This window comes from Bos indicus, chromosome 7 (genome assembly GCF_029378745.1).
Source record: "Bos indicus isolate NIAB-ARS_2022 breed Sahiwal x Tharparkar chromosome 7, NIAB-ARS_B.indTharparkar_mat_pri_1.0, whole genome shotgun sequence".
Classification (NCBI taxonomy): domain Eukaryota; kingdom Metazoa; phylum Chordata; class Mammalia; order Artiodactyla; family Bovidae; genus Bos; species Bos indicus.
Window position 1 is genome coordinate 9,445,597 of NC_091766.1, and position 20,032 is coordinate 9,465,628.

The following is a 20,032-nucleotide window of genomic DNA, read 5'->3' on the forward strand; positions in this document are numbered from 1 at the left end:
GACTAAGCAGGCACACATACCCTGTAAATATGTATACTTTTATAAGAAATAACCAATTTTTTTGAAAGGGTTGGTTCTTTTTGTCATCTTATGTAAATGTATAAAAATTATACTAGTTTTCCACACCTCTGTATTATTTATTCATATTTTTGTGTAACAGATTCTCCCATAAAACTTAGAAAATGTACACACATCAATTATCTTAAAGTTTCTGTGAGTCAAGAATCTGGACATAGCTTAGTTGGGTTCTCTGAGCCCTGGTCTCTCACAAAGCTGCAATCTACCTGTCAGTCATTGTAGGAAAGTACATACAGATTATTGTAAACTTCATCAGATGGTGACTCCAATTGCTCCTGTTGTGGATGTGATATAGTCACAAATTGGATTAACAGAAACCCTGGCCATTAGTGTACAGCCTCTGATATGTCAAATGACTTGTCATCAACAGAAGATCGTATGAAGGACAGTTGCTTTCATCTGGTAGAGAAAGCATTACACGATGATTTCTCCAGCGAGTCCTATACTATTTTAGCATTAAATTTTCTGTATTATATACTTCTGAAAACTTATGTGGTAGATTCTATTTCCCACACTGAACCCAGAGAATATAATAAGAGATGAAATTTTTAGAGAAAGTACAGGAAGAAGCCGTTACTTATATGAAAAATGAAAGAAACTGAACTCTTTAAATAACTTAAATTTCAGATTGTCTTTCTGGTCACTGATAATATTAATCATGATTTAGATCTTTTAGGGTTTTGAGAACTGTTACTCATGAAAAAGTCTCTATCTTCAGACAAATATTTCCCTTATACTGAGAATGTTTCTCTACTGAAGAGTGTTTTAAGGGCTTGCTTTATGTCTTTGTTTTTAAGAATGTAGATAAAAGGGTTCAGCATGGGTATGACCACAGTGTACATCACTGAGGCTATTGCAGTTGCCTCGGAGTTTTGTGTGTCAGCAGAGCTAACATACACCCCATGGCTTGTACCATAGGACAAGGAGACAGTTGATAGGTGAGACACACATGTGGAAAATGCTTTATACTTGCCTCTCATGGATGAAATTTTCAAAATGGAGGATACAATCTTAGAGTAACAGAAAAGGATACCAGGATACAATAACCAGAACTCCACTTGCAAAATACATCATCAAATCATTAAGTACAGTGTCAGAACAAACAAGCTGAACCACCCCATAAAGTTCGCCAAAAAAAATGGTGAATTTCCAATTTTGTGCAAACAGAGAGTCACAAAATCATTAAACCATGTAACAGAGAGTCGAGAAAACTCACTAACCAGGATGTCAGAATCAGGAAGTCACAAAACTTCGGGTTCATGATGATCATATACTGCAATGGGTGACATATAGCTACAAACTGGTCATAAGCCATCACAGTCAAGAGGATGTTGTCTAATATCCCAAAAAGCATGAAAAAATACATCTGTACGATGCAGCCTTCATAGGTGATAACTTGACTCTGAGTCTGGATGTTCCACAGCATCTTTGGGATGGTGTTACAGATGAAACAGATGTCTGGAAAAGATAATATTGAAGAGAAAGAAGTACATGGGTGTGTGGAGGAGGGTGTCAGTGATAATGGACAAGATGATGAGAAGATTCCCAATGAAAGTGACCAGGTACATGAACAGGAAGAGCCAAAAGAGGAGAGGCTGCAATAATACCTCTTCTGAGAGTCCCAGGAAGATTAACTCTGAAATATGAGTTTGGTTTCCTGGTTTCATGTAGCCAGTGAAACTGCAGAAATAGAAACAGGAACAATGCAAATTTAGCTAAAAGAAGCCATCGAGATATTAACAGAGAAGGAAGCAAGATGTTTTTCAGTAGGTGAATGGATATGTAAACTTTGGCACATTCAAACAATGCACTATGGTGTCACTTAGTCTGCCTGCATTTGAAGCAGAGTTGATAGGGTCAGCAGAAGTCTTCCATAGGATAAATCTATTAGTTTGCTTTCCTCTGAGAATTCCAGTTTTTAGCTCAAGTATCCTAATGGGGTAGCCATGTCTAGGGATCTCAAGAATGAGCCAGACATTAAGCAGGGAACTTTACAAGTCTTCTTCTATGTGCATGAAAAGAGGTAGAAAATACAGAGAAGGAGAGAGAAATGAAATAGACAAAAAGGGAGGAAAAGAAACAAAAGACTGTATTCCACTGAAAAAAGAAGTGATGGGGAATCACCTTCTTTGGGTGATAGCAGTATTGTACATCTGTCTTATAGCTCCCTGAATGCCCCCAATAATAATAATATGAATACCCAACTAGATAAATATTTTCAATCTTTATGACCTAAAATGATTCATAACCTCACACTACCGTTTATCCTCCCACTACTATTTATTTGTATAAAGACCAATAAATAATTTTAAATACATATAGAAAAACTGATAGAAATAAAACAAAACATTTTAAAGCTTTTGTTTTTCAAAATCCAGTGACCTGGGGAAATGTTTTGATAGGTAAAACAGTTATTTTTTAAATATTGCTGAAATGATAGTGAATTCTAACAAGAACTTCAGAAAGAAATTATTTCCATTCCCTATCATATTTCCAGAAAGTAGAAGCAGTTAGAATATTTCCTAACTCATTCTGTAAAGCCAGCCTTAACTAACAGAAAACTAGGACAGCATACTACAGGAAAAGAAAACTATGAAAAAATATAATTCACAAATATATGTACAAAAGTCTTCAGCAAAATATTAGCAAATCAAAACAAGCAATAGAGAGAATTTTACACCAAGACAAAGAAGAATTTATTCCAGGTATGCAGGACAGGTTCAAAATCTGAAAATAAATGTAATCTATTCTTTCCTTCAGTTAACATTTCATTTAACTTTAAATTTTGTTAATAATCTCATGTTAACTTTTAAAATACTAAAATGAAAAAAATAAAATCAATGTAATCAACCATGTTAAGAAGCTAATGAAGAGAAATTATATCAACAGATGTAGAAAGAGCAGTTGACAAAATCCAACAAACATTCATTAAAAAAAAAAAAAAATCAGTAGATTGAGAATAGGAACTTCAGTTTGGTAGAGAACATGCGACACAAAACCACTAAGATCCTACTTGTTGGTGAGAAAGTATCACAAAGACCATTCAAAAAAATTATCTCAAAAGATATCATATACTAAAAACAAAAAAACTTAAGTCTTCTAGAAGAAATCACTGAGGGAAATCTAGAGTGTCTTAGGTTTCACAAGGAGCTTTTAGATACAGCACAAAAATAATAATTCATGAAAAAATAAGTTGTATTTCATTAAAATAAAAACAAAAAACCTTCTGCTTTACAAAAGGCATTGTTAAGAGAAATAATAGATTAAACCACAGTCTTTGAAAAAGTACATGAAAAACATGTATCTAATAAAGGACTTGTATCCCCAAAATACATAGAACTCTTAAATTCACCAAAGAATCAAATAACTCAGTTTAAAAATGGGCTAAAGGTCTGAAGGGCTTCCCAGGTGGCTTTAGTGGTAAAGAGCCCTCCTGCCAACACAGGAGACAAATGGGGGTTTGATCCCTGGGTCAGGACGATCCCCTGGAGGAGGGCATGGCAACCCATTCCAGTGTTCTTGCCTGCAGAACCCCATGGACAGAGGAGTCTGACAACCTACAGTCCATGGAGTTGCAGAGTCAGACACGACTAAAGTGACATCACACCATGAACGCAAAGACATCTCACCAGAGAAGAAACACTGACGGCAAGAAAGTTTCTGGGGAAATGCACAGCATCATTTATCATTTAGATAATTAGAATCTACAACAATGAGATACCAAAATATACAAATTAGAATGGCTCAAAACAAAACAAAAACTTGACATACCAATTGCTGACAAGTAATTGGAGCAACACAAACGCTCATACTTTGCTAGTAGGATTAAAAAACAGCGTACCATTTAGGAGGACAGTTTTGTAGATTCTTCTGAAGCTAAGTATAATCTCACCATACAAGCCAGCCGTAGTACTACTAGGTATCTGCGTGCTTACGTAGTTATTCAGTCATGTCCGACTCTTTGGGACTCCACGGACTGTAGCCCAGCAGGCTCCTCTAATCATGGAATTTTTCAGTCAAGAATAATGGAGTGGGTTGGCATTTCCTCCTCCAGGATATCTTCCCAACACAGGGATCAAAACCACATCTCCTGCACCTCCTGCATTGACAGGCAAATTCTTTACTACTCTGACACCTGGGAAGCATTACTAAGTTATATACTCAAGTAATCCAAAACCTGCTGCTGCTGCTGCTGCTAAGTCGCTTCAGTCACGTCCGACTCTGTGAGACCCCATAGATGGCAGCCCACCAAGCTCCCCCGTCCCTGGGACTCTCCAGGCAAGAACACTGGAGTGGATTGCCATTTCCTTCTCCAATGCATGAAAGTGAAAAGTGAAAGTGAAGTCGCTCAATCATGTCCAAACTCTTAGTGACCCCATGGACTGCAGCCCACCAGGCTCCTCCATCCATGGGGTTTTCCAGACAAGAGTACTGGAGTGGGGTGCCATTGCCTTCTCCGAATCCAAGACCTATACCCACACAAAATCTTCATTCATGAAAGCAGCTTTATTCACGGTCTCTAAAACTGAAAACAACCAAGATGCCCTCAATTAAGTAAATGTATAAACACACTGTGGTATGCCTGTACAATGTAATATTTCTCAGTGATAAAAAGAAACTAACAGCCCCCGAAAAGACATGACAAAATCTTAAATGCTTGTTTTTTAATGAAAGAAGCCAAACAGAAAGTTTAAGTTTCTGTGACTCCAAACAAGAAAGGGTTGAAAGGGTAAAAGAAAGGGATTTTTTCGGAGCAGTGAAACTATTCTAAAAGATACTGTAATTGTGAACATGTGACATTATGCATTTGCTAAAATGCATTAAACTTTACAGCACAAAGGGTAAACCTCAATGTATACAAATAAAGACATCATTTAGAAGGTTCAGCGAATTCCAGGATGGAATGCAGACTGTGGGCAAAAATATCTAATTGTTTTCAAATGAATGGAACACCTTCACTGAAGGAAGAGGGGGAAACAGTGGTGAACTAAGTAACATTGGAAATGAGTTCAGTTCAGTTCAGTTCAGTCTCTCAGTCGTGTCCGACTCTTTGCGACCCCATGGACTGCAGCACACCAGACTTCCCTGTCCATCATCAACTCCCGGAGCTTACTCAAACTCATGTCCATAGAGTTGGTGATGCCATCCAACCATCTCATCCTCTGTCATCCCATTCTCCTCCTACCTCCAATCTTTCCCAGCATTATGATCTTTTCAAATAAGGTGGCCAAAGTATTGAAGTTTCAGCTTCAGCATCAGTCCTTCCAATATGAATGTTCAGGACTGAACTTCCCCTAGGATGGACTGGTTGGATCTCCTTGCAGTCCAAGGGACTCTCAAGAGTCTTCTCCAACACCACAGTTGAAAAGCATCAATTCTTTAGTGCTCAGCTTTCTTTATAGTTCAACTCTCACATCCATACATGACTGCGGGAAAAACCATAGCTTTGACTAGATGGACCTTTGTTGGCAAAGTAACGTCTCTGCTTTTTTATAGTAGAGATTATAAAATTAAAGGCAAAGGAATTTTACATAATTACTGTAATCAAGTTGATAAATTTATATTCCACCATAATATAGATTAATACTTATTATGTTTCTATATGTGTATACTGGAACAGAACAATTAAGTGGATGATAGATGGGAAAACCCAGAATCTCAGTATTGCAGTGGTGTTTACACATAAGAAAGGGGACTGGGTTGGAGTAAGCTTTATGCTAATAAATTTGAGTTAGAGACATAAATCCACAGGTTATATAGATACATACACAGATTAGTATATGCCTTTCCTGGTAGTTCAGTGGTAAAGAATCTGCTTGCCAATGCAGGAGACCTGGATTTAATTCCTGGGTCAGGAAGATCCCCTGGAGGAGGGCATGGCAACCCACCCCAGTGTTCTTGCCTGAAGAATCTCATGGACAGAGAAACCTGGCAGGCTACAGTCCATGGGAGCCCAAAGAGTTGGAACAACTGAGTGACAAAACATGTATCCATGCACACAAGTTAGTATACACACATGTTGTTATTTAATTGCTAAGTCATATCCAAATCTTTTGTGATGCCATGGACAGTAGCCCACCAGACTCCTCGTCCATGGGATTTCCCAGGCAAGAATACTGGAATGGTTTGCCATTTCTTCCTCTAGGTCCTCTTCTCTCCCTAGGGAGTTAAACCTGTGTTTCCTACATTGCAAGCAGATTCTTTACCACTGAGCCCTCATGGAAGCCAAGCACACATATATGTATCTCCTTGTTTATCAACTAGAGGGCCTAAAGACTCCAGTAGAAACAAACAACTGGAGTCCAGATTTGCTTTTGTTTATTAGTTTGTTTTGGCTATGTTGCACAATATGTGGGATCTTACTTCTCTGCCCAGAGTTCTTAGTTCCCCAACCAGGGCTCAAGCTCCCCTACACTAGAAGCTTTCAGTCTTAACCACTGAACGACCAGAAAAGTCCCAGATCTTGATTTCTAATACAATTCACGAATGGAATGAACCAGGACCTCTTGAAGCAATGACTATTTTTAGGTCAGGAGCTGAAAATATGTAAGATGAGCCTGGATCATCTTATAGTGCCATAAATAAGAAAGAATTAAAAAAAAAAAAAACTTTGCCATAGTGGGGATATATAATATCAAAAGGACATAGGAGTCATTTGAAAGAACTCCTAATGACCAAAATTATCTTTTTAAAAAGATGTAACTACAGAAGAAATGTAGCTAAACTGGACTTGAGGAAGGTGGAGAATTTCTTTGATTCATCAAAAGACACCATTGAGAGAGTAAGAATAAGGAGATAGTTTCAATGCCAGTATTTGACAAAAAAAACAAAACAAAACAAAACAAAACTAGATGGGGCGGTCGTAAAATGGTGGACGAATAGGATGGGGATACCACTTGCTCCCCCACAAATTGAACAAAAGAACATTTGAACAATGAATAAATGCCACAAAATAACTTCTGAATGCCAGCAGAGGACATCAGGCACCCAGAAAAGCAACCCATTGTCTTCAAAAGGAGGTAGGAAAAAATATAAAAGATAAAAAGAGAAACAAAAGAGGTAGGGATGGGGATCCATCCTGGGAAGGGAATCTTAAAAAAGAGAGAAGTTTCCAAACACCAGGAAACACTCTCACTGCTGAGTCTGTGGTGAGCCTTGGAATCACAGAGGGTAACATAAACAGGAGGGAAAATAAATAAACAGTTAAAACCCATAGACTACATGCCCAATTGTAACTCCCACAGCAAGAGGCAGCGTAGACACCTGCATCCTCCACAGCAAGCAGGGGCTGGGCAGGGAGGCGCAGGCTGTATTGCATAAAGACTGGGCCTGAATGCCCTGAGGGCAATCTGAGGGAACTAACTTGGGATAGCAAACCAGACTGTGGGATAGCTATTCCGTGAAAAGCCCTAACCAAAGACACCATCAGGCCTGCTCACAGAACAAAGGACTGAGCAGAACTAGCCGGCTGCAGACCATCCCTCTCCGGTGACAGGCAGCCAGAGACAGAAGGGGGCAATCGCAGCCCCAGAGAGGCATTATCTACCAAGCTGCAAGCAGGCTTTGTTGCTAACCAAGACTTCTTGGGATTCTGGATGGTCTCATCCGTCTGAGAAGGTGAGCTGGTTATACAGCTAGAAAACCAAGCGGCAGGGATGGGGGAGGCTTTAAGTTGCAGCAACCGCTTTTGCCAAACGCTTCGTCACCTGAGCTGCTCGGACCTGTGAAGGGCACAAAACGCAGGCCCAACCGCGTCTGCACCTCTGAGGACTACCCAAGTACTTGAACCTGAGTGGCTTAGACCTGGGAAGTGCATATAACCCAGGGCCAGCCTCAGACAGTTCCCAACAGAACAACCTAGAGCCTAAGCAATGTAGAGAGGGAAAGCACACACGCCATGAGCGGGGGCAAACCCAGTGTGGCTGAAACACTGCGAACACACGACAGTGTTATTCATTTGCAGGGTCCCTCCCTCCCTCCCCACAGCACCACCGAAAAAGTGAGCCTAAAAAAGTATCCACCACCGCCCCCTTGTGTCAGGGCGAAAATTAGACATGGAAGAGACCAGCAAACAGAAGACGCTAAAACAGAGGGAACCTCCTTGGAAGTGACAGGTGCAGTAGATTAAAACCCTGTAGTTAGTACCGACGACATAAGAAGGGGCCTATAGATCTTGAGAAATATAAGCCAGATCAAGGAACTATCTAAAAATTAAATGACTCCACACTGCCCACAACACCACCAGAGAAAGTCCTAGATATATTTTCACTATTTTTACTATCAATCTTTAATTTTTTTTAATTTTTAAGTCCTCTATTAATTTTAGTTTTTATAACCGACTATTACTTTACAAAAAAAAAAAAAGAGAGAGACAGAGACCCCTATATTTTTAAGCAAACTTCATATATATAGATTTTATAATTTTTGTGACTTTTTTTTCTTTAATATTGTATTTTTTTTAAATCCAACCTCTACTCTAGATTTTTAATCTTTGCTTTTTGGTATTTGTTATCAATTTTCTACCTTTAAGAACCCAATCTTCATTACCCATTTTTACTTGGGAGTGAGATCACTGGCCTGATTGCTCTCTCCCCCTTTGGACTCTCCTTTTTTCTCCACAGGTCACCTCTATCTCCTCCCTCCCCCTGCTCTTCTCTACCCAACTCTGTGAATCTCTTTGTGTGTTCTGGACTGTGGAGAACACTTAGGGAACTGATTACTGACTGAATCTGTCTCTCTTCTTTTGATTTCCCCTTTATCCTCCTGGCCATCTCTGTCTCATTCCTCCCTCTTCTCTTCTCTGTGTAACTCCGTGAACATCTCTGAGGGATCCAGACTGTGCAGAGCACATAGGATACTGGCTATCTTGCTCTCTCCTCTTTTGATTCCACCTCATTTCATCCTGGTCACTTCTATCTCCCTCCTCCCTCTTATCTTCTCCATGTAACTCTGTGTATATGTCTCCAGGTGGGCCTCACTGGAGACACTTTTCATCATTAACCTAGATGTTTATCATCACTGCTGTATAGATGGAGAAGTCTTGAGGCTACTGTAAAAATAAGACTGAAAACCAGAAGCAGGAGGCTCAAGTCCAAATCCTGAGAACACCTGGGAACTCCTGATTCCAGGGAACATTAATTGACAGGAGCTCATCAAATGCCTCCATACCTACCCTGAAACCAAACACCACCAAAGAGCTAACAAGTTCCAGAGCAAGACATAACCATGCAAATTCTCCAGCAACACAGGAAGATAGCCCTGAGCTTCAATATACAGGCTTCCCAAAGTCACTCCAAACCCACTGACATCTCATAACTCAATACTGGACATTTCATTGCACTCCAGAGAAAAGAAATCCAGCTCCACCCACCACAACACTGACACAAGCTTACCTAACCAGGAAACCTTGACAAGCCACCCATACAACCCCACCCACAGTGAGGAAACTCCACAATAAAGAGAACTCCACAAACTGCCAGAATACAGAAAGGACACCCCAAACACAGCAATACAAACAAGATGAAGAGACAGAGAAATATCCAGCAGGTAAAGGAACAGGACAAATGCCCACCAAACCAAACAAAAGAGGAAGAGATAGGGAATATATCTCATAAAGAATTCCTAATAATGATAGTGAAAATTATGCAAAATCTTGAAAACAAAATGGAATCACAGATAAATAGCCCAGAGACAAGGATTGAGAAGATGCAAGAAAGGTTTAACAAGGACCTTTAATAAATAAAAAAGAGTCAATATATAATGAATAGTGCAATAAATGATATCAAAAACACTCTGGAGAGAATCAACAGTAGAATAACGGAAGCAGAAGATAAGATTGATGAGGTAGAAGATAGAATGGTAGAAATAAATGAATCAGAGAGGAAAAAAGAAAAACGAATTAAAAGAAATGAGGACAATCTCAGAGACCTCTGGGACAAGGTTAAATGCCCCAATATTTGAATCATAGGTGTCCCAGAATAAGAAGAAAAAAAAAGACCATGAGAAAATACTTGAGGAGATAATAGTTGAAAACTTCCCTAAAATGGGGAAGGAAATAATCACCCAAGGCCAAGAAACCCAGAGGGTCCCAAACAGGAAAACCCAAGAGAAACACCCCAAGACACATATTAATCAAATTAACAAAGATCAAACACAAAGAACAAATATTAAAAACAGCAAGAGAAAAATAACACAAACAGGGATTCCCATAAGGATAACAGCTGATCTTTTAATAGAAACTCTTCAGACCAGGAGGGAATGGCAGGACATACTTAAAGTGATGAAGGAAAATAATCTACAGCCCAGATTACTGTACCCAGCAACGATTTCATTCAAATATGAAGGAGAAATCAAAAGCTTAACAGACAAGCAAAAGCTGAGAGAATACAGCACCACCAAACCAGCTCTCCAACAAATGCTAAAGGATCTTCTCTAGACAGGAAACACCAAAAGGGTGTATAAACTTGAACCCAAAACAATAAAGCAAATGGCAATGGGATCATACTTATCAATAATTACCTTAAACATAAATGGGTTGAATGCCCCAACCAAAAGACAAAGATGGATACAAAAACAAGACCCCTATATATGTTGTCTAAAAGAGACCCACCTCAAAACAAGGGACACATACAGACTGAAAGTGAAGGGCTGGGAAAAGGTATTCCACGCAAATAGAGACCAAAGAAAGCAGGAGTAGCAATACTCATATCAGATAAAATAGACTTTAAAACAAAGGCTGTGAAAAGAGACAAAAAAAGACACTATATAATCATCAAAGGGCCAATCCAAGAAGAAGATATAACAATTATAAATATATATGCACCCAACAGGAGAACCGCAATATGTAAGACAAATGCTAACAAGGATGAAAGGGGAAATTAACAATAACAAAATAATAGTGGGAGGCTTTAGTACTCCACTCACATCTATGGATAGATCAACTAAACAGAAAATTAACAAGGAAACACAAACTTTAAATGATTCAATAGACCAGTTAGACCTAATTGATATCTATAGGACATTTCACCCAAAACAATGAATTTCATCTTGTTCTTAAGTGCACCCAGAACCTTCTCCAGGATAGATCACATCCTGGGCCATAAATCTAGCCTTGGTAAATTCAAAAAAAAAAAAAAAATTGAAATCATTCCAAGCATCTTTTCTGACCATAATGTAGTAAGATTAGATCTCAATTACAGGAGAAAACAAATTAAAAATTGCAACATATGGAGGCTGAACAACATTTGTCTTCACTTGTCTTCCTGAAAGAATCATGATAATTCTGCTGAATAATCAACAAATCACAGAAGAAATAAAAAAGAAATCAAAATATGCATAGAAACGAGTGAAAATGAAAACAAAACAACCCAAAACCTATGGAACACCGAAAAAGCCGTGCTAAGGAGAAGGTTCATAGCAATACAGGAATATCTCAAGAAAGAAGAAAAAAGTCTAATAAATAAACTAACTCTACACCTAAAGCAACCAGAAAAGGAAGAAATGAAGAACTCCAGAGTTAGTACAAGGAAAGAAACCTTAAAAATTAGGGCAGAAATAAATGCAAAAGAAACAGAAGAGACCATAGCAAAAATCAACAAAGCCAAAAGCTGGTTCTTTGAGAGGATAAATAAAATTGACAAACCATTAGCCAGACTCATCAAGAAACAAAGCGAGAAAAATCAAACCAATAAAAGTAGAAAAGAAAATGGAGAGATCACAACAGACAAAACAGAAATACAAAGGATCATAAGAGATTACTATCAGCAATTATATGCCAATAAAATGGACAACTTGGAAGAAATGGACAAATTCCTAGAAAAGTACAACTTTCCAAACCTGAAAAGCAAGAAATAGAAAATCTTAACAAACCCAACACAAGCACGGAAATTGAAACTGAAATCAGAAATCTCCCAGCAAACAAAAGCCCAGGTCCAGACGGCTTCACAGCTGAATTCTACCAAAAATTTAGAGAAGAGCTAACACCTATCCTACTCAAACTCTTCCAGAAAGTTGCAGAGGAAGATAAACTTCCAAACTCATTCTATGAGGTCACCATCACCCTAATACCAAAACCTGACAAAGACGCCAGAGAAAAAGAAAACTACAGGCCAATATCACTGATGAACATAGATGCAAAAATCCTTAACAAAATTCTAGCAATCAGAATCCAACAACACATTAAAAATATCATACATCATGACCAAGTGGGCTTTATCCCAGGGATGCAAGGATTCTTCTATAATACACCACATTAACAAATTGAAAAATAAAAGCCATATAAATATCTCAATAGATGCAGAGAAAGCCTTTGACAAAATTCAACATCCATTTATGATAAAAAAAAAAAAAAACTCTTCAGAAAGCAGGAATAGAAGGAACATACCTCAACATAATAGAAGCTATATATGATAAACCCACAGCAAACATTATCCTCAATGGTGAAAAACTGAAAGCATTTCCCCCAAAGTTAGGAACAAAACAAGGGTGCCCACTCTCACCACTACTATTCAACATAGTCTTGGAAGTTTTGGCCACAGCAATTAGAGCAGAAAAAGAAATAAAAGGAATCCAAGTTGAAAAAGAAGGAGTAACACTCACTGTTTGCAGATGACATGATCCTCTACATAGAAAACCCTAAAGACACCACCAGAAAATTACTAGAGCTAATCAATGAATATAGTAAAGTTGAAAGTTATAAAATTAACACACAGAAATCCCTTGCATTCCTATACACTAATAATGAGAAAATAGAAAGAGAAATTAAAAAAACAATTCCATTCACCATTGCAACAAAAAGAATAAAATATTTAGGAATATATCTACCTAAAGAAACTAAAGACCTATATGTAGAAAACTATAAAACACTGGTGAAAGAAATCAAAGAGGACACTAATAGATGGAGAAATATACCATGTTCATGGATTGGAAGAATTAATATAGTGAAAATGAGTATACTACCCAAAGCAATCTATAGATTCTATGCAATCCCTATCAAGCTGCCAATGGTATTTTTCACAGAGCTAGAGCAAATACTTTAAAAATTTGTACGGAAATACAAGAGAAAAAAAAAACATGAATAGCCAAAGCAATCTTGAGAAAGAAGAATGGAACTGGAGGAATACAACCTGCCTGACTTCAGGCTCTACTACAAAGCCACAGTCATCAAGACAGTATGGTACTGGCACAAAGACAGAAATATAGATCAATGGAACAAAATAGAAAGCCCAGAGATAAATCCACGCACCTATGGACACCTTATTTTTGACAAAGGAGGCAAGAATATACAATGGATTAACGACAATCTAACAAGTGGTGCTGGGAAAACTGGTCAACCACTTGTAAAACAATGAAACTAGAACACTTTCTAACACCACACACAAAAATAAACTCAAAATGGATTAAAGATCTAAACATAAAGCCAGAAACTATAAAACTCCTAGAGGAGAACATAGGCAAAACACTCTCCGACATAAGCCACAGCAGGATCCTCTATGACCCACCTTCCAGAATATTGGAAATAAAAGCAATAATAAACAAATGGGAACTAAATAAACTTAAAAGCTTCTGCACAACAAAGGAAACTATTAGCAAGGTGAAAAGACAGCCTTCAGAATGGGAGAAAATAATAGCAAATGAAGCAACTGACAAACAACTAATCTCAAAAATACACAAGCAACTCCTGCAGATCAATTCCAGAAAATAAATGACCCAGTTAAAAAATGGGCCAAAGAACTAGAAAGACATTTCTCCAAAGAAGATATACAGATGGCTAACAAACACATGAAAAGATGCTCAACATCACTCATTTTCAGAGAAATGCAAATCAAAACCACAATGAAGTACCATTTCACACCAGTCAGAATGGCTGCTATCCAAAAGTCTACAAGCAATAAATGCTGGAGAGGGTGTGGAGAAAAGGGAACCCTCTTACACTGTTGGTGGGAATGCAAACTAGTATAGCCACTATGGAGAACAGTGTGGAGATTCCTTAAAAAACTGCAAATAGAACTGCCATACAACCCAGCAATCCCACTGCTGGGCATACACACTGAGGAAACCAGAATAGAAAGACATGTGTACCCCAAAGTTCATCACAGCACTGCTTATAATAGCCAGGGCATGGAAGCAACCTAGATGTCCATCAGCAGACGAATGGATAAGAAAGCTCTGGTACATATACACGATGGAGTATTACTCAGCCATTAAAAAAATACATTTGAATCAGTTCTGAGTTGGATGAAACTGGAACCTATTATACAGAGTGAAGTAAGGCAGAAAGAAAAACACCAATACAGTATACGAATGCATATATATGGAATTTAGAAAGATGGTAATGATAACGCTATATGCGAGACAGCAAAAAAGACACAGATGTATAGAACAGTCTTTTGGACTCTGTGGGAGAGTGTGAGGGTGGGATGATTTGGGAGAATGGCATTGAAACATGTATAATATCATATGTGAAACGAATCGCCAGTCCAGGTTGGATGCATGATACAGGATGCTTGGGGCTGGTGCACTGGGATGACCCAGAATGATGGTATGGGGAGGGAGGAGGGAGGGGGTTCAGAATGGGGAACATGTGTACACCCATGGTGGATTCATGATGATGTATGGCAAAACCAATACAATATTGTAAAGTTATTAGCCTCCAAGTAAAATAAATAAATATATTAAAAAAAAAACCTCTAAAACATACAAAGAACTCCAATAAACAGAAAACAAATACAACCAAATGGAGAATTGAGTAAAGTATTGAGTTTCAGAGAAGATATGCAAATGATGAATATGTGTATGAAGGTGTGTGAAACCTTGTTAGTCATCAGAAAAGGGGAAATGGAAACCACACACACCCACACACACACACACACACACAAAGTCCCTAAGTGCAATGTTGTTTCTTGTATTTGATTTTCAAACAGGAAAATAATATTAGTGGAGGGAAATGGTGAAATCCAAATACAGTCTATAGTTTGGCTAATAATAACATATTTCTCATGGTTTTCATCAATGTTAATTTCTAACTGTTGACCAAAGTATCATTGTTCTGTAATACTTTAACACAGGAAAATCTGGGTGTAAAACATACAGGAATTTTCTCTACCAACTTTGCAGCTTTTCTAGAAATACAAAATTATTCTGAAATGTTTATTTTTGGAAATGTTTTATTTATTTATTTATTTTATTTTTAAACTTTACATAATTGTATTAGTTTTGCCAAATATCAAAATGAATCCGCCACAGGTATACATGTGTTCCCCATCCTGAGCCCTCCTCCCTCCTCCCTCCCCATACCATCCCTCTGGGTCGTCCCAGTGCACTAGCCCCAAGCATCCAGTATTGTGCATCAAACCTGGACTGGCAACTCGTTTTAAAATCTACTACACACTCACTACATACTCAAAAGAATAATTAAAATTTATATGATGGAAAACAGTAAGCATAACAGAACATGTGGACAAGTGGAAGTCATACATTGATGATAGAAATAAAAACTGGCAACCCTCCTTCAAAAAATTATTCAGCACTGTCTATGAAAACTATATCTACACTCTGATACATCAATTTCATTCTTAAAAACCCCAAAGAATTGAATGCATAAGTGCACAAAAGATGTAAAGTATGTTCATTGCAGCTTGATTTATAGCAACAACAATAGGTAAAAAAAAAAAAAAAAAAAACTGAAAACAATCCAAATGACCATGACTCAAGTAAATAAACTGCAGTGCTTTCACACAATGGAATGATACCCAAGATTAGAAAAGGACAAAATATCTTTATGGGTGGTTATCACAAACGTAACACTGAGTAAAAGAAACCAGACACATAAGACACATGCTGTTTGTATTCAGTTATAAAAGTTTTTTTTTTTTTTTTATATTAATAGATATAGCAATGGCAGCCCACTCCAGTACTTTTGCCTAGAAAATCCCATGGACAGAGGAGCCTGGTAGGCTACAGTCGATGGGGTCGCTAGAGTTGGACACGACTGAGCAACTTCACTTTCACTTTTCACTTTCATGCATTGGAGAAGGAAATGGCAACCCACTCCAGTGTTCTTGCCTGGAGAATCCCAGGGATGGGGGAGCCTGGTGGGCTGCCCTCTATGGGGTCGCACAGAGTCGGACACGACTGAAGTGACTTAGCAGCAGCAGCAGCATAGTTAATCTACTGGCTTAGAAATTAAAGTGAAGTGAAAGAGGCTCAGTCATGTGGGATTCTTTGTGACCTTATGGACTGTGAAGTCTGCCAGGATCCTCTGTCCATGGAATCCTTTAAGCAAGAATATTGTAGTTGGTTGCCATTCTCTTCTTCAGGGATCTTCCTGACTCTTGGATCAAACCCAGGTCTCCCACATTGCAGGCAGATTCTTTATCATCGGAGCCACCAGGGAAGCCAGTGGTGACTTTTGTATGAAAAAAAAAAAAAAGGAATAAAGTACAAGTTAAGAGGAGGAATGAGAAAGGGTTTTTCTTGGGTAGTGCCCATGTTGTTTTCCTGATAATAGCATTGACTATGTATAGTTAGCAAAAACAAGACCAGGAGCTGACTGTGGCTCAGATCATGAACTCTTTATTGGCAAATTCACACTGAAATTGAAGAAAGTGGAAACCACTAGACCATTCAGGTATGACTTAATCAAATTCCTTATGACTATTCAGTGAAAGTGAGAAATAGATTTAAGGGACTGAATCTGATAGACAGAGTACCTGATGAACTATGGACGGAGGTTCATGGCATTGTACAAGAGACAGGAATCAAGACCACCACCAAGAAAAAGAAATGCAAAAAAAAACAAAGTGGTTGTCTGAGGAGACCTTACAAATAGCTGTGAAAAGGAGGGAAGTGAAAAGCAAAGGAGAAAAGGAAAGATATAAGCATCTGAATGCAGAATTCCAAATAATAGCAAGGAGAGATATAAAAGCCTTCCTCAGCGATCAATGCAAAGAAATAGAGGAAAACAATAGAATGGGAAAGACTAGCCATCTCTTCAAGAATATTAGAGATACCAAGGGAACACTTCATGCAAAGATGGGCTCAATAAAGGACAGAAATGGTATGGACCTAACAGAAGCAGAAGATAGTAAGAAGAGGTGGCAAGAATAAACAGAAGAACTGTACAAAAAAGGTCTGCACGACCCATATAATCACGATGGTGTCATTAATCACCTAGAGCCAGACATCCTGGAATGGGAAATCAAGTGGGCCTTAGGAAGCATCACTACGAATAAAGCTAGTGGAGGTGATGGAATTCCAGTTGAGCTATTTCAAATCCTGAAAGATGATGCTGTGAAAGTGCTGCACTCAATGTGCCAGCAAATTTGGAAAACTCAGTAGTGGCCACAGGACTAGAAAAGGTCAGTTTTTATTCCAATCCCAAAGAAAGGCAATGCCAAAGAATGCTCAAACTACTGCACAATTGCACTCATCTCACACATTAGTAAAGTGACGCTTAAAGTTCTCCAAGCCAGGCTTCAGCAATATGTGAACTGTGAACTTCCAGATGTTCAAACTGGTTTTAGAAAAGGCAGAGGAACCAGAAATCAAGTTGCCAACATCAGCTGGATCATCAAAAAAGCAAGAGAGTTAAAAAAAAAATCTATTTCTGCTTTATTGACTATGCCAAAGCCTTTGACTGTGTGGATCACAATAAACTGTGGAAAATTCTTCAAGAGATGGGCATACCAGACCACCTGACCTGCGTCTTGAGAAACCTGTATGCAGATCAGGAATCAACATTAAGAACTGGACATGGAACAACAAACTGGTTCCAAATAGGAAAAGGAGTACGTCAAGGCTGCATATTGTCACCATGCTTATTTAACTTCTATGCAGAGTACATCATGAGAAACGCTGGGCTGGAGGAAGCACAGGCTGGAATCAAGATTGCTGGGAGAAATATCAAGAACCTCAGATATGCAGATGATACCACCCTTATGGCAAGGGTGGTATCACCCTTTAGAAGAACTAAAGGGCCTCTTGATGAATGTGAGAAAGGAGAGAGAAAAAGTTGGCTTAAAGCTCAACATTCAGAAAACTAAGATGATGGCATCCGGTCCCAACACTTCCTGGCAAATAGATGGGGAAATAGTGGAAACAGTGGCTGACTTTATTTTTCTGGGCTCCAAAATGACTGCAGCTGGTGACTGCAGCCATGAAATTAAAGTGTGCTTACTCCTTGGAAGGAAAGTTATGCTCAACCTAGATAGCATATTGAAAAGCAGAGATATTACTTTGTCAACAAAGGTCCATCTAGTCAAGGCTATGGTTTTCCCAGTGGTCATGTATGGATGTGAGAGTTGGACTATAAAGAAAGCTGAGTGCTGAAGAATTGATGCTTTTGAACTATGATGTTGGAGAAGACTATTGAGAGTCCCTTTGACTGCAAGGAGATCCAACCAGTCCATTTTAAAGAAATCAGTTCTGGGTGTTACTTGGAAAGACTGATGTTTGAAGCTGAAACTTCAATACTTTGGCCCACTGATGCAAAGAGCTGACTCATTGGACAAGACCCTGATGCTGGGAAAAATTGAGGGCAGGAGTACAAGGGGACGGCAGAGGATGAGATCGTTAGATGGCATCACCAACTCAGTGGACATGGGTTTGGGTAAACTCCTGGAGTTGGTGATGGACAGGGAGGCCTGGCATGCTCCAATTCATGGGGTCGCAAAGAGTTGAACATGACTGAGCAACTGAACTGAACTGGTGTATGTTCATTATATGTTAACCCATTAACACATTTAAAAATGTAGGATACATTTTTCCTAGCCCTGAAAGTTGTATTATAGTACAACTTAATACTCTAGTTATTATACCTTTTTATTAATTATGCTGGAATGTACTTCCTTTATATGTTGCTTTAGTTTCTGCTGTACAGCAAAGTCAATCAGTTATATGTATCTGCTCTTTTTCATACTTCCTTCCAATTTAGGTCAGTACAAAGCATTAAGTAGTGTTCCCTGTACTATACAGTAGGTTCTCATTATCTATTTTATACATATTGTTGTTCAATAGCTAACTCGTGTCCAACTTCTTGTCACCCCAGAGACTACAAGCACACCAGACTCCTCTCTTCTCCACTATCTCCCCATTTTTGCTCAGATTCATGTCTATTGAGTTGGTGATGCTATCTAACAATCTCATCCTGCAACATCCCTTTCTCCTTTTGCCTCAATCTTTCCCAGAATCAGAGTCTTTTCCAATAAGTCAGCTCTTTGTATTGGAACTTCAGAAACAGTCCTTTCAGTGAATATCCAGGGTTTATTTCATTTAAGATTGAGCGATTTGATCTCCCTGTAGTCTAAGGGATTCTCAAGAGTCTTCAACACCACAATTCAAAAGCATCAATTCTTCCAAGCCTACCATCCTTTATGCACTAGCTCTCACATCCACACATAATTACTTGACCAGCTTGTACATCTGTAAGTTCTTAATTAAAGTATTTTTGAAGCCTGGCTTGAAGGATTTTGAGCATAACCTTGCTAGCATATGAAATGAGTGCAGTTGTACAGTAGTTTGAACATTCTTTGGGATTGCCCTTCTTTGGGACTGGAATGAAAACTGACCTTTTCCGGTCCTATGGCGACTGCTGACTTCCAAATTTGCTGACATATTGAATGAAGCACTTTAACAGCATCATCTCTTAGGATTTTAAATAGCTCCACTGGAACTCCATCACCTACACTAGATTTTTTTTTTTGCAGTAATTCTTCCCAAGCCCCACTTGACTTTACATTGCAGGATATCCAGTTCTAGGGGAGTGACCCATCATTATCTGGATCATTAAGACCTTTCTTGTATAGTTCTTCTGTGCAATCTTGCCACCTCTTGTTAATACATATTACACAGAACATAATACATAGTAGTGTTTATACATCAAAAAGACCAGATTAGTGCCATTAGCAGAGGTGTGGATGGACCTAGAGATTGTCATACAGAGTGAAGTAACTCATAA

The 20,032-nt window shown here is 38.5% G+C and overlaps 1 pseudogene; it reads right to left on the bottom strand.

Moving 5' to 3' along the window:
- Nucleotides 1-809: 809 nt before the first annotated feature.
- LOC139183967 (olfactory receptor 7A17-like) lies at nt 810-1,745 on the bottom strand (annotated as a pseudogene).
- Between the last annotated feature and the right edge of the window lie 18,287 nt (nt 1,746-20,032).